Genomic DNA, 13,397 nt, shown 5'->3' with positions numbered 1-13,397 from the left:
GCAGTGAAAAGGTGAGCCTGTCCTGGACCTTGTGCCTGCTGTTCCTTACGTTCTCCATCTTGGCAGTGTGGTCTTGATTGTTGAAAAGGAAGTTGAAAAGGCTGTTTCTAAAAGGGAGTCAGTGGAAGTTTGGGGGCCCAGTGAACGTTTCTGCAGCTTTCTATGGATATACTGGGCAGACTGGCTGGGTTTCTAGGTTCTGCCTCTGAGCAATTTCCCTGAGTTTATAATTGACAGGTTTGGTAGTGCATTTCCTTATTTCTTTAAAGAAACGTGACCATTCAGTCTCCGACCCTAAGATCTGTCTATCCTCTCTTTCTTACACAAGTTTCTTACACACCCTGGAATTTAGGGTCCATCTTTGGCCATACTCTGATCACATGGTATGGCAGGAAAATACAAGCCTCTTCCTTCTTAGACCATCAGTCGGCAGGTTGTCCCAATTCCTGAGATGACACCATGACATTGCTTGCTCTGAGAGCTATCAGAGAGCTAAAGATAATTTGTCTTCTCAAACACCCTCCATACTGCCCAAGGTTGGTTACTGAAGAGGAACAGGGTATGAGGGTATGGCTGGCCAATGGTGGAAAATAGCCTCTGAGAAAGTTTGTGAAGCAATGTCTTCTGCATTGCCCACCTGCCTGAGAAGTTTCACTAAATACATTCCCCCCAGCACTTGGGGCCTAAGATGGGAGGTCTGCGAAAGAGCGTCATCTGCTGGCCAGAGCAAAAAAGAGCATGAAAAAGGAAAAATAGCGAATATTAGGTTGGGGCCAAAGTAATTGCAGTTTTGCATTGTTGAAATTTGCCTTTAGATATTGATATACATTATTAAATAAATGTAGTTATGTTATACATAATTTTAATGTGCATTTCTTGCTTTATGTTTTTTGATAATGACTTATTACTTGCTGTTTATTTTACATTTATTGTAGACAAAAAGAAATTTGAGTGATTTTCTTATCTGAGTTCAAGATGGGTTGTAAAGCAGGGGAGAAAATTCACAACAGCAACAATGCATGTGGCCCAGGAATTGTTAATGAATATAAAGTGTAGTGGTGGTTCAAGAAGTTTTGCAAAGGAGACAAGAGCCTTGAAGATGAAGAGCGTAGTGGCCAGCCATCAGAAGTTGACAATGACCAATTGAGAGCAATCATCAAAGCTGATCCTCTTAAACTACATGAGAAGTTGCCGAAGAACTCAACATCTACCATTCTATGGATATTCAGCATCTGAAGCAAATCAGAAAGGTGAAAAAGCTTGATGAGTGCCTCATGAGCTGACCGAAAATTTTAAAAATCGTTTTGAAGTGCCGTCTTCTCTTATTTTACACAACGAACCATTTCTCGATCAGATTGTGGTGTGTGATGAAAAGTGGATTTTATATGACAACCTGCGACAACCAGCTCAGTAGTTAGACCAAGAAGAAGCTCCAAAGCACTTCACAAAGCCAAAATTTCACCAAAAAAGTCAGGGTCACTGTTTGGTGGTCTGTCGCCGGTCTGATCGACTGCGGCTTTCTGAATTCCAGCAAAACCATTACATCTGAGAATTATGCTCAGCAAATCAATGAGATGCACCAAAAACTGCAACACCTGCAGCCAGCATTGATGAACAGAAAAGGCCCAATTCTTCTCCACAACAATGCCCAACTGCACATTGCACAACCAATGCTTCAAAAGTTAAACGAATTGGGCTACGATGTTTTGCCTCATCCTCTGTATTCACCTGACCCCTTGCCAACCGACTACCACTTCTTCAAACATCTTGACAACTTTTTGCAGAGAAAACACTTCCACAACCAACAGGATGCAGAAAATGCTGTTCAAGAGTTCACTGAATCCTGAAGCAAAGATTTTTATGCTACAGGAATAAGCAAACATTTCACATTGGCAAAAATGTGTTGATTGTAATGGTTCCTATTTTGATTAATAAAGATGTGTTTGAGCCTATTTATAATGATTTAAAATTTACAGTCCAAAACCACAATTCCTTTTGCACCAACCTAAAAGAGGCAAACAAGCTCCTTTACTGCTACCCTTTTCAAGTCCCTTGGAAACTGACATGCACCCCATTGATTTGAGTAGGTTAACTCAAAGTGGTTCTAGAACAAGTTTGAACCAAGAGTCAAAGAACACCGGTTGCAAACAGCTGCTTAACAGTAAATCTCTAGACAAGGGAGAGAAACTGAACATTAGAGTAAACTCGCATCAGAGTCAGATGCCTAGAAAAATAACAAGCCATATAAAGGAAAAGGAAGATATGACTCACACAGAGGAACAAATCAAAGCTCCAGATGAGATCCAGGACTTTAAACAGCTAATCAATGAGATTCATACAACTCTCCCAAATCAAATCATGGGGTCTGTTGGGGAAAATACAGCGCTTACTGGGACACGGAGACTGAAATGACTATAGATGAAGAAGGATTTATTGAGAAGCTTTCCTAACAGAGGGGGTCTGAAGAACAGACTTCAGCCCCCCCACCAGCATGGTGGGGGTCTGAAGAGAGACTTCAGCCCACTCCTGGAAGGGGGGGATTTGAATTTATAGAGAACTTTCCTAGGCGGAGGAATGATAGTTGGTAGGAGGGGATTGAGGGTCCAAGTGAAGTGCAGGGGCCAATAGGAAGCCCTAGAGATGAAAACTTTCCCTGATAGTGACTAGAAGATAGGGGGTAAGGGAGTTATGGTTTCTTGGAATGCTGCAGGAGCAGATGTTTCTTTGTTCTGTAGGAATTTTATCTCTCTCTGATATGTAGGTAGAGAAAGTTTTCATTTCCCTTTACTCCCCTCTCTATGTGGTTTCTTTATTGAACCTGTGGGGAAGTGCCATGCCCTTGGACATGTAGGCTTATGGGGGATTGGGCTAGCCTTTCCCCAGTGCATATCAGGGAAACTGAGCTGCAGCTTATTAATTGTTGCAAACCTCTAACAGGGTCAAAGCACAACATTGCTACAGGAAAGAAAAAAGACATTAAGAAAACACTGAGTGCCCAGCTCTGGGGCTCGACCCCTCCCCACACTGCCTGCCTCCCTACATTGGGCCCTGCAGCAACCCAGGCCAGAGTCTCCTGGGGATGGAGTCGCCCTCCCAGTCCCCCCTAGAGGAGTAAGAAGAGGTACCTGTGGCATGAGAACCCCCCTATACCTACTTGGCCTTGATGGCCTTGGTGATCCAGGCCAGGCCCTCCTCCAGGCTGAAGCTGACCCAGATCATCCACTAGGTCCAGGCTGCCTTCCACTTTGTCAGAAACAACTATGAGGGCTGGAAGGATTCCATCTGCTACAACCTCTTCTCCAACCCCTGCTTCCACAAGTTGTCTATCATTGTGTTTCCTCATTGTGTCTTCTTGTTGCATCATCTGTCCAAAGACCCTGTGAAGCCACAGGCCAAAGACAACTTCTGGGCTATCAACATGAGCCTGATCCCAGCAGAGGTGCTTTAGCTACAGACCACCACCCTATGCTGGCGCTGGTGCTGGCAGAGCAAGGGCCAGCCTGGTGCCTTTGCCAAGGACCCTACATGCTGCACATCCAGCCTTACCAGGTGCTCAGTCCTCCACCCAAACCCAGTGAGGGTTTCAGTATCAATTCCCTGATAGGATACCCTGGGGAGGGGGCGCCCTGGCCACAGCTGCCACCACAGAGGAGCCCAGCACCAGCCCTCACCCAGGAGGAAGCAGGGCCCACCCCACTCCTGCCCTCCTCTGAGAGGTCTCTGTGGCCCCTCTGCCACCTCCAGGGGCCCAGAGGAGAAGTGGGTCAGACTTCCTAATAACGAAACACAGGGACAATGCTGCTTTCACCAGAACCCAGGGACTAGCCCCTGGAATTCCTGCAGGGTACCCCAGAGGCTAGGGCATTGTCTGACTGGAGACACAGGACCCCACTTTGGGGGCACCTGCCCACTTCCTATTTGCCCATCTACACTTCCAGCATGGTAATGCCCTTGGTCCACTCCCTGTTCCTCCTCCCCCCAGTGCCCCCATCACTAGCTGGTTCAACTGAGAGGGGGATGGCCCCTGAACCCATGGGCTCCAAAGACTATTCTGGGATCTAGACACCCTCTTCTAGGGTGTACCACCCAATAAGAGCAGCTAAATGTGGGTCAGCCACACTTGGGACACAGCAGTCCAGACCCCAGGTTAGCTGCTCTCTTGGTACAGCCTATGAGGCTGCCTGGGCAGGGGGTGTTTTCCCTTCAGTCCCCTCCCACTCCCTTGGGCCCCAAGGAGACCAAGGCCAGGAGCAGAGAGTATCTGCATGCACAGCAGCCTAGTTCAGAGTTCAAAATGTTTATTGGACACCCCCCCCAAGGGCTGTGGCTCAGCTGAGTACAAACCTGGCCCCGAGGCCATCCCCACCCAAAGAGGCAAGGCTGGAGGGGTGGATCCCAACTTCTCAGGCTATTGTCTAGCCAGCCAGCCATCATCCATCACCACCTGTCACCTCCCTTCCTTGACTCCAGACTGGGGGAAGGAGAGCCCAATGGGGACACTAGTCTAAAGTCCTGCCCTCCGTCAGCTCTCTGGGAAGAAGGAGGTAGCACCTTTTGGGGAAATGGGAATAGGGAATAAAAATTGGGCCCTACTGGGTCTGGTGGTGGTGATGGAAAGATAACGATAAAGGAACTTACACCAAGAAGGAGGAGGAGGAGGAAGAGGAGGAGGAGGAGGAGGAGGAGGAGAGGACAATGACAGCACTGAGTGAGCACAAAGAAAAATTTGAAAACTTGGATAGAAAAATAACAGAGCTTATGGAAATGACCAACACAATAAGTGAGAGTAAAAACAAAATAGAGGCACACAACAACAGATTTGAAATTGTGGAAGAAAGGATCAGCAACATAGAGGAAAGAGGAACTGAAAATGAAGAGAAAGAAGAACAAAGAGAGAAAAGAATGGAAAAATTGAGCAGGGGCTCAGGGAGTTGAATGATAGCAAAGCACACTAACATATATGTTATGGGAGTTCCAGAAAGAGAAGATACAGGAAAAGGTGCAGAAAGAGTATTTAATGAAATAATGGCCAAACATTTCCCAATTCTCATGAAAGACATGAATATACATGTTGGGGAAGCACAGCTGACTTCAATTAGAATAAACCCAAATAGATCTATCTACCCCAAGACGCACAATATGCAAAAGGCAAAAAGATAAAGAGAAAATTCTGAAAGCAGCAAGGGAAAAGCAAAACATCACATACAAAGGATGTACAATAAGATTTCATGCATATTTCTCTTCAGAAACCATGGAGGTGGGAAGGCAGTGGTATGATGTAATTATAGCACTGAAAGGGGAAAAAGTACAAGCCAAGAATTCTTTATCTGGTAAAACTGCTTTTCAAATATGATGGGGAACTGAAAATATTCACAGATAATCTGAAACTAAGAGAGTTTGTAAACAAGAATCCAGCTTTGCAGAAAACATTAAAGGGAGTTCTGGGGAACAGATGTGGCTCAAGTGTCTGGGTGCCCACCTACCACATGGGAGGTCCTGGGTTTGTTCCCCATACTTTCTAAAGAAGATGAGCAAGAAAGTGAGCTGATGTGACATGCTGGCACAGTGAGCTGATGTAACAAGATGATGCAATGAGCTGATGCAACAAGAAGACACAATGAGGAAAAACAATGATAGACACAACAAGCAAGGAGCAGAGGTGGCTCAAGGCATCGGGTGCCTCCTTCCCACATAAGAGGTTTCAGGCTCACTTCCCAGTTCTTCCTAAAAAGAAGACGAACAGATGCAGAGAGCACAAACTGAACAGACACAGAGAGCAGACAGCAAGCACAAACAATTGGGAGGGGTGAATAAGTAAATTAAATAAAGAAAAAACTTTTAAAAATTAAAGTGAAGGGAGTTCTGTAGCCAGAAAAGAAAAGACAAGAGAGAGAAGCTTGAGGGAGAGTGTAGAAGTGAAGACTGTTAGAAAAGGTAACCAAAAAAGTTAAAAGACAGACAAAAATAAGATATGACATGTGAAAGCAAAAGGATAAAATGGATGAAGTAGTGCCTTTACAGTAATAACATTGAATGTTAATGGATTAAACTCCTAATCAAAAGACATCGGCTGTGTGGAGTGGATATAGCTCCAATGGTTGAGCACCTGCTTCCTGTATAGGAGGTCCCAGGTTCAATTTCCAGAACCTCCTAAAAACAAACAAATAAATGAAAAAACAACTCTCATTGGGAAGCAGATGTAGCTCAGTGGTTCAGCACCTGCTTCCCATTTATGAGGTCCAGGGTTCAATTCCTGGAAATGCCTGAAGAAAAAAGAAATAGGCTGACAAAATGGATAAGAAAACATGGGCCATCCATATGCTGTTTGCAGGAGACTTACCTTAACCCCAAAAATGCAAATAGACTGAAAATGAAAGGTTGGAAAATGATATTTCATGCAAATAGTAACCAAAAGAGAGCAGGAGTAGCTATACTGGTGTCAGACAAAACATACTTTAAATGAAAAAATAAAAATAAAAAACATAAGAGATGCAGATAGCCATGATAATTAATAAAAGTACAATCCACAAGGGAGTAACAGTCATAAATATCTATGTACCTAACCAGGGTGCCCAAAATACATGAGGCAAACTTTGGCAAAAATGAAAGGAGAAATAGAAATCTCTACAATAATATTTGGAAACTTCAAGATGCCACTCACATCAATAGATAGAACAACTTGACAGAAGATCAATAAGGAAACAGAGAAACTGAACAACGTGATAAATGAGCTAGCCCTAACAGACACATACAGAACATTGTATCCCAAATACCAAAACCAGATAAAGATACTACTAGAAAAGAAAATTACAGACCAATCTCTCTAATGAACATAGGTACAATCTCAACAAAATACTTGCAAATCAAATCCAGCAGCCTATAAAAATAATTACACATCATGATCAAGTGCGTTTTATCCCAGGTGTGCAAGGGTGGTTCAAAAAAGAGACTCAATTACTGTAATATACCACATAACCATATTGAAGGAGAAAAAACACATGATCATCTCAATTGATGCAGAAAAGGAATTTGACAAAATCCAGCATCCTTTCTTGATAAAAATGCTTCAAAATATAGGTATAGAAGGAAAATTCTTAAACGTAATAAAAGGCATATATGAAAATACTACAGCCACGTCATACTCAGTGGGGAGAGGTTGAAAGCTTTCTCTCTAAGATCAGGAACAAGACAATGGTGCCCACTCTCACTACTGTTATCCAGCTGTTATCTATCTAGCTAGAGCAATTGGTCAAGAAAAAGAAAAAAAGGCATCAAAATTGGAAATGAGGAAATAAAACTCATTATTTGCAGTGACATGATCATATTTTAGAAAATCCTAAAATATATGCAACATAGCTACTTGAGCTAATAAATGAGTTCAGCAAAGTCGCAGGATACAAGATCAACACAAAAATCAGTAGCATTTCTATACAATCATAATGAGCATGCTAGGAGGAAATCAAGAAAAAAATTCCAATTACAATAGCAACATAAAGACTCAAATATCTAGGAATTAATTTAACCAGCAATGTTAAGGATCTATTTTCAGAAAACTACAAAACATTGCTAAAAGAAATCAAAGAAGATCTAGACAAATGGAAGGACATTCTGTTTTCATAGATTTGAAGGCTAAACATTATGAAGATGTCAATTCTACCCATCTTGATTTAGAGATTCAATGCAATACCAATCAAAATTCCAAAAGCCAGCATGACTCATCCTGTAGCACACCCACAGTCCATGTCTAGGACTGTGTATACTTTCTTGTTTCTTAATAAACTCTTTACAATAATAATAATAATAATTCCAACCGCCTACTTTACAGAAATAGGAAAGTCAATTACCAAATTTATTTGGAAGTAAAGGGGTCCTGAATAGCTAAAAAACATCCTAAGAAAGAGGAGCAAAGTTGGAATACTCATGCTCCCTGGCATTGAAGTGTATTTTAAAGCTGTGGTGGTCAAAATATCATAGTATTGGTCTAAAGATAGAAACATTGATCAATGGAATTGAACTAAGAATTCAGAAATAGACCCTCTCTATGGTCAACTGATTTTTGATAAGCCTACCAAGTCCACTTTTCTGAGACAGAACAGTCTGTTCAATAAATGGTGCTGGGAGAACTGGATATCCATAACCAAAAGAATGAAAAAGACCCTTATCTCACTCCCTGCACAAGAATAAACTCAAAATCAGTCAAAGACCTAAACATAAAAGCCAGGACAATGTAACTCCTGGAAGATGACAAAGGGAAACATCTACAAGAACTTATAGTAGGTTGGGGAGTCCCTTAAGCCTTACACCCAAAGCACAAGGAACAAAAGAAAAAATAGATAAATGGAACCTCCTCAAATTAAACACTTCTGCATCTCAAAGGACTTTGTGAAGAAGGTAGGAAAGGAGCCTACTTAGTTGGAAAATTTGAAAATCACACATCCGACAAGGGTCTAATATCCATGATCTATAGAGATTCTACAATTCAACAATAAAAAGAAAAATGACCTGATTTAAAAATGGACAAAAGATGTGAATAGACATTTTTCTCAAGAAGAAATACAAATGGTGAAAAGAAACACATGAAAAAATGTTCAGCACTACTGGCTATTAGGGAAATGCAAACCAGAGCTACAATGAAATATCATTTCACACCAATCAGAATGGCTACTATTAACAAAACAGGTAACTACAAGTGTTGGGGAGGGTGTGAAGAGATAGGAACACTTATGCATTGCTGGTGAGAATGTAGAATGGTACAGCTGCTATGGAAGTCTGTTTTGGAGGTTCCTGAAGAAGTTAAATATAGATCTACTGACTGACCCAGCAATACCACTGTCAGTTTTATACCCAGAAAAACTGACAGCAGTGGGACACAAAGAGACACCTGCACACCAATGTTCATGGCGATGTTATTCACAATTGCTAAAAGATGGAAACAATCCAGGTATCCAACAACTGATGAATAGATAAATTGTTGTGTATACACATGATGGAATATTATTCACCTGTAAAAAGTAATGAAGTTTTTAAGCATTTGACAGTATGGATGAACCTGGAGGACATTATGTTGAGTGGAGCTAGCCAGGCACAAGAAAACAAATATTCGCTATTATGAACTAAATATAATGTGTTAACTCATAGAACTAATAGCTAGAATATAAGTTACCAGAGAAAAGATATGGGTAACTGAAGTTTAGTCTGTGTAGAATTGGTAAAAACCTGTTTTTAAATGTTTGGAAATGAGTAGAAATGGTGAAAGCTCGTCAGAGGATTTGCAATTATTAGTGCTAACATATGGGTATGATAGTGGTTTATTTTTTGCTGCATTTTTTTTTAATGAAAATGCTCTAATATTGATTGAAGTGATGAATGCACAACTTGGTGATTATACCAAATGCCACTGATTTTACATTATAGATAAATTATATGGTTTATGCACCAAAAAAGTAATAGTGTGGATTGGGAGGAAAATACACCAAATGTAAAATATAGACTATAGTTAGTAGTAATACTTTGATGATGCTCATTCACAATTTGTTAGAAATGTTTCATAACAATGCAATTTATTTCTGTGGTGGGTTGATGTATGGGGGTCCTGTATGATGTTATGCATGTTTGTTTTGTAAGTTCACAACTTCTACTCTACACTTACTGTTTATGTATGTTCATGTATGAAGGATATACTTCAATAAATTGTGGGGTTTTTCTGAGAAGTGAAATTGTTCTAAAAAGTTTTGTGGTAATGAATGCACACTGTGATTATACTAATAGCCATTGATTACATACTTTGTATAGATCATATGGCATGGAATATATCGCAATAAAATTGCTTAATACATAAATAAATAATTGTACAAGACTAGCCAGAAATAATAGCCATGTAGAGTAGGGGAAGCATAGAGATTGACAAGTGAATAATTTTCTTGTTTGTTTGTTGTTTTGTTTATTTTATTTATTATTGAAATAATGAAAGTGCTCTAATAATGATTGAAGTGATGAATGCACAATGATGTGATTATACAAAATACCATTGATTGTACATTTTGGATGAATTGTATGGTTTATTAATATGTATCATAAAATTGATTTTTTAAAAAGGCCAATTAAATGTGCTAGGCGTTCCTGGAGCCCTGGCTGACCCCTCCCCTGCCCCTCACTGGCTTGGCACAGAGTTGGTTAGTGCTCCCAGTGTGATTCCCCTATCCCATTCTGGAGGTAACAGAGTAACCCTCATGCACATACTGGGAGCATATATGTCTGGCCCAATTTGTCTGGTGGTGAACTGAGAGAATTGCTGTCCTAGAACTTGTTCTGTATGTAGAAGGTTACTCACTGAGCTTTCCTACAGAATGCTTTGGGAAATCAGACAAGTTATGCTGCCTGAAGCAACAGATTGCTGGCTGTATGACATACAGTGGAGTGCCCAGAACTGTGAGAAAACTGTTTCCTAGCAAGAGGGGCATTTGTATCCATAGAGGGGATTCCTAGGGCCATATATGCATGCCCAAGAGATGAGGTATACAGGAAAAGGATAAAGGAGGCTCCTATGATTGTCCTGGAGCTACTCTCCAAACTCACTGTATGGACAAGCCCTGAAGGAAAGCACTCACACAGGTCAATCTTCAAAGGATGGTAATTTTTTCCCCCTTTTTTTTCCTTCATTAGCTCCTGGCATTCAAGTAAATTTCTTCATAATACTTGCTGTATACAAACTTAAGGAAGAGATGTCTCATAGTCTAAATTCTAACAGTAATACATTAAAATATCAAAATGTCCAGGTTTCAACAAAAGATTATGAAACATATAAAGAAATAGGAAATGATGACCCAAGTAAAAAAGAAGATTAAAGCATCAAAAACCATCAATGAGAAGGAGCAGACTTGGACATTCCTGGCAAAGCCTTTTTTTTTTTTTGTCTGTGTCCATTTGCTGTGTGATCTTCTGTATCTATTTCTCTTTTTGTCTTCTCTTTTTATCTTTCTCCTCTAGGATTCACTGAGATTCGATCCTGGGAAACTCTGATGTGGAGAGAGGTTCCCTGTTAATTGCACCACCTCAGTTCCTGGTCTCTGCTGCACTTCACCCTAACTCTTCCCTTCGTCTCTCTTTTGTTGCATCATCATCATCTTGCTGCATGACTCACTTGCATGAGGATTGGCTCACTGCGCAGGCACTCAACTTGTTCTGCAGGCACTGGCTCATCACACAGGCACTGGCTCCTATGTGGGCACTCATGCAGGCATTCAGCTCACCACATGAGCACTTGTGCGAGCACTTGTCTCACCACACAGGCACTGGCTCACCACACAGGCACTCATGTGGGCACTCAGCTAGCCATGCAGGCACTTATGTGGGCACTCAGTTCACTGCATGGGCACTTGGCTCACCACATGCGCACATGGGCACTGGCTTACCATGTAGGCACCCTTTCTCTTCTTCTTTTTCACCAGGAGGCCCCAGGGATTTAACCTGGGTCCTCCCATATGGTAGGCAGGAACCTTATCACTTGAGCCACACCCACTTCCCCCTGGCAAAGACTTTTGAAAAGCTTCCTAACTATCGTCAAATAGCTAAATGAAAACATGGACAAAAAACTACATGAAATCAGGAAAATGATAGATGAACACAAAGAAAATATCAATAGAGAGATGGAAATTATGAGAAGGAAACAAACACAGCTGAGGAACACAGTAACAGGAATAAAAAATTTCTGAGAGGGGTTCACAAGCAGATTGGAGCAGACAGTGAATTTGAAGATAAGACAATTGAAATTATCCAGTCTGAGGAACTGAAGGAAGAAAGAATGAAGAAAAGTGAACAGAACCTAAAGAACCTGTGAGATACCAATGAACGTACCAATATAAGCACTGTGGGAGTCCCAGAAGGTAAGGAAAGAGAAAAGGGGTAGAGAGAATATTAAAATAATAATAATAATAATAATGGTTGAAAACTTCTCAAATTTAGTGAAAGACATGAACATAGACATTCAAGATGCCCAATGAACTCCAAATGTGATTAACCTAAATAGACCCACACTGTGGCTTATACTAATCAAAAAGTCAAATGCCAAAAATAAAGAATTCTGAAAATTTCAAAAGAAAAGCAACATGTTACATATAACAGAGCCTCAATAGGGTTTAAATGCCAATTTCTCATTGGAAACCATGGAAGCAAGAAGGGAGTAGAAAGATATTTAAAGTACTGAAAGCAAAAAAATGCCAATCAGAAATTCTGTATCCAGCAAAACTGTCTTTCAAAAATGAGGTAGGGATTAAGACAATCCCAGATAAACAAAAGCTGAGGGGCTTCATTTCTACTAGACAATCCCTACAAGAAATGCTAAAGACAGTTCTGCAGGTTGAAAGGAAAGGATACTAGATAATTGACTGAAGCCACATGAAGAAATAAAGAATCTCCAGTAAAGATAATGACATTCATAAATATAAATACCTATAATTACTGTATTTTTAATTTGTGACTCCACTTTTCACTTCCTAAAAACCAATGCATAAATTAATAATAAGTAAACCACCACAGCAGGGAGCCAAGAGTGCTCAAAACTGCAAACAGGAGAATTGCATCCATTATCCAAGTGGAATTGATACGGAGGTAGAGTGGACATAATCATCCCAGGGTCCATAGAATGGAGGAACAGAGTATGTATTAGAGTGGACTTACTGATATTCTATTCTGGAACTTTTGTGATTAGTAATGGAAGTAAATGTAGCATTGAGATGGAGAAAGTGGCCATGGTAGCTGCTGAGGGTTGGGAGTGGGAAGAAGAGATGTGATGTGGGGGCATTTTCAGGACTTGGAGTTGTCCTGGGTGGTACTGCAGGGACAGTTACTGGACATTGTATGTCCTGCCATGGCCCACTGGGTGGACTGGGGGAGAGTGTAAACTATAATGTGAACCATTAACCATGTGGTGCAGCAGTGCTCAGAGATATATTCACCAAGTGCAATGAATGTCCCATGATGATGGAGGAGGTTGTTGTTATGGGAGGTGTGGGGTGAGGGGGGTACAGGAACACAGTTATTAAGTTATTAAGTTGGTATCAAAGCAAACAAATTGTTGTAGATGTAGGATGTTAAATTTAAGTCCTATAATAACACACACCCCCAGGAAAAAATCAGAGAATATGAAAACTCATAGAAACAGAAAGTAGAAAAAGGTGACTAGGAGTGGGGGAGCAGGGGCAATGGAGAGTTAATGCAAAATGAGTTTAAGGTTTCTGTTTGGGTGAAGTTCTAGGAATGGACAGTGGTGAGGGGAATTGCCATATTGTGAATGTGATCAATCCCGCTGAATGCTACAGTTGGGAGGGGTTGGGATGGGAAGATTTCTGTTGTATTAGTATATATGTTTCCACAAAAGAAAGGAAGGAAGGGAAGGGGGT

General features: G+C 41.0%; 1 pseudogene; it reads left to right on the top strand.

Annotated features, from left to right (window-relative positions):
* The first annotated feature begins 459 nt into the window (after positions 1-459).
* LOC111763187 (forkhead box protein H1-like) lies at positions 460-11,836 on the top strand (annotated as a pseudogene).
* Positions 11,837-13,397: the final 1,561 nt, after the last annotated feature.

This window comes from Dasypus novemcinctus, chromosome 4 (genome assembly GCF_030445035.2).
Source record: "Dasypus novemcinctus isolate mDasNov1 chromosome 4, mDasNov1.1.hap2, whole genome shotgun sequence".
Lineage (NCBI taxonomy): Eukaryota > Metazoa > Chordata > Mammalia > Cingulata > Dasypodidae > Dasypus > Dasypus novemcinctus.
Note: the sequence above shows the minus strand (reverse complement) of the source record. Positions and strands in the feature narration are given on the sequence as shown.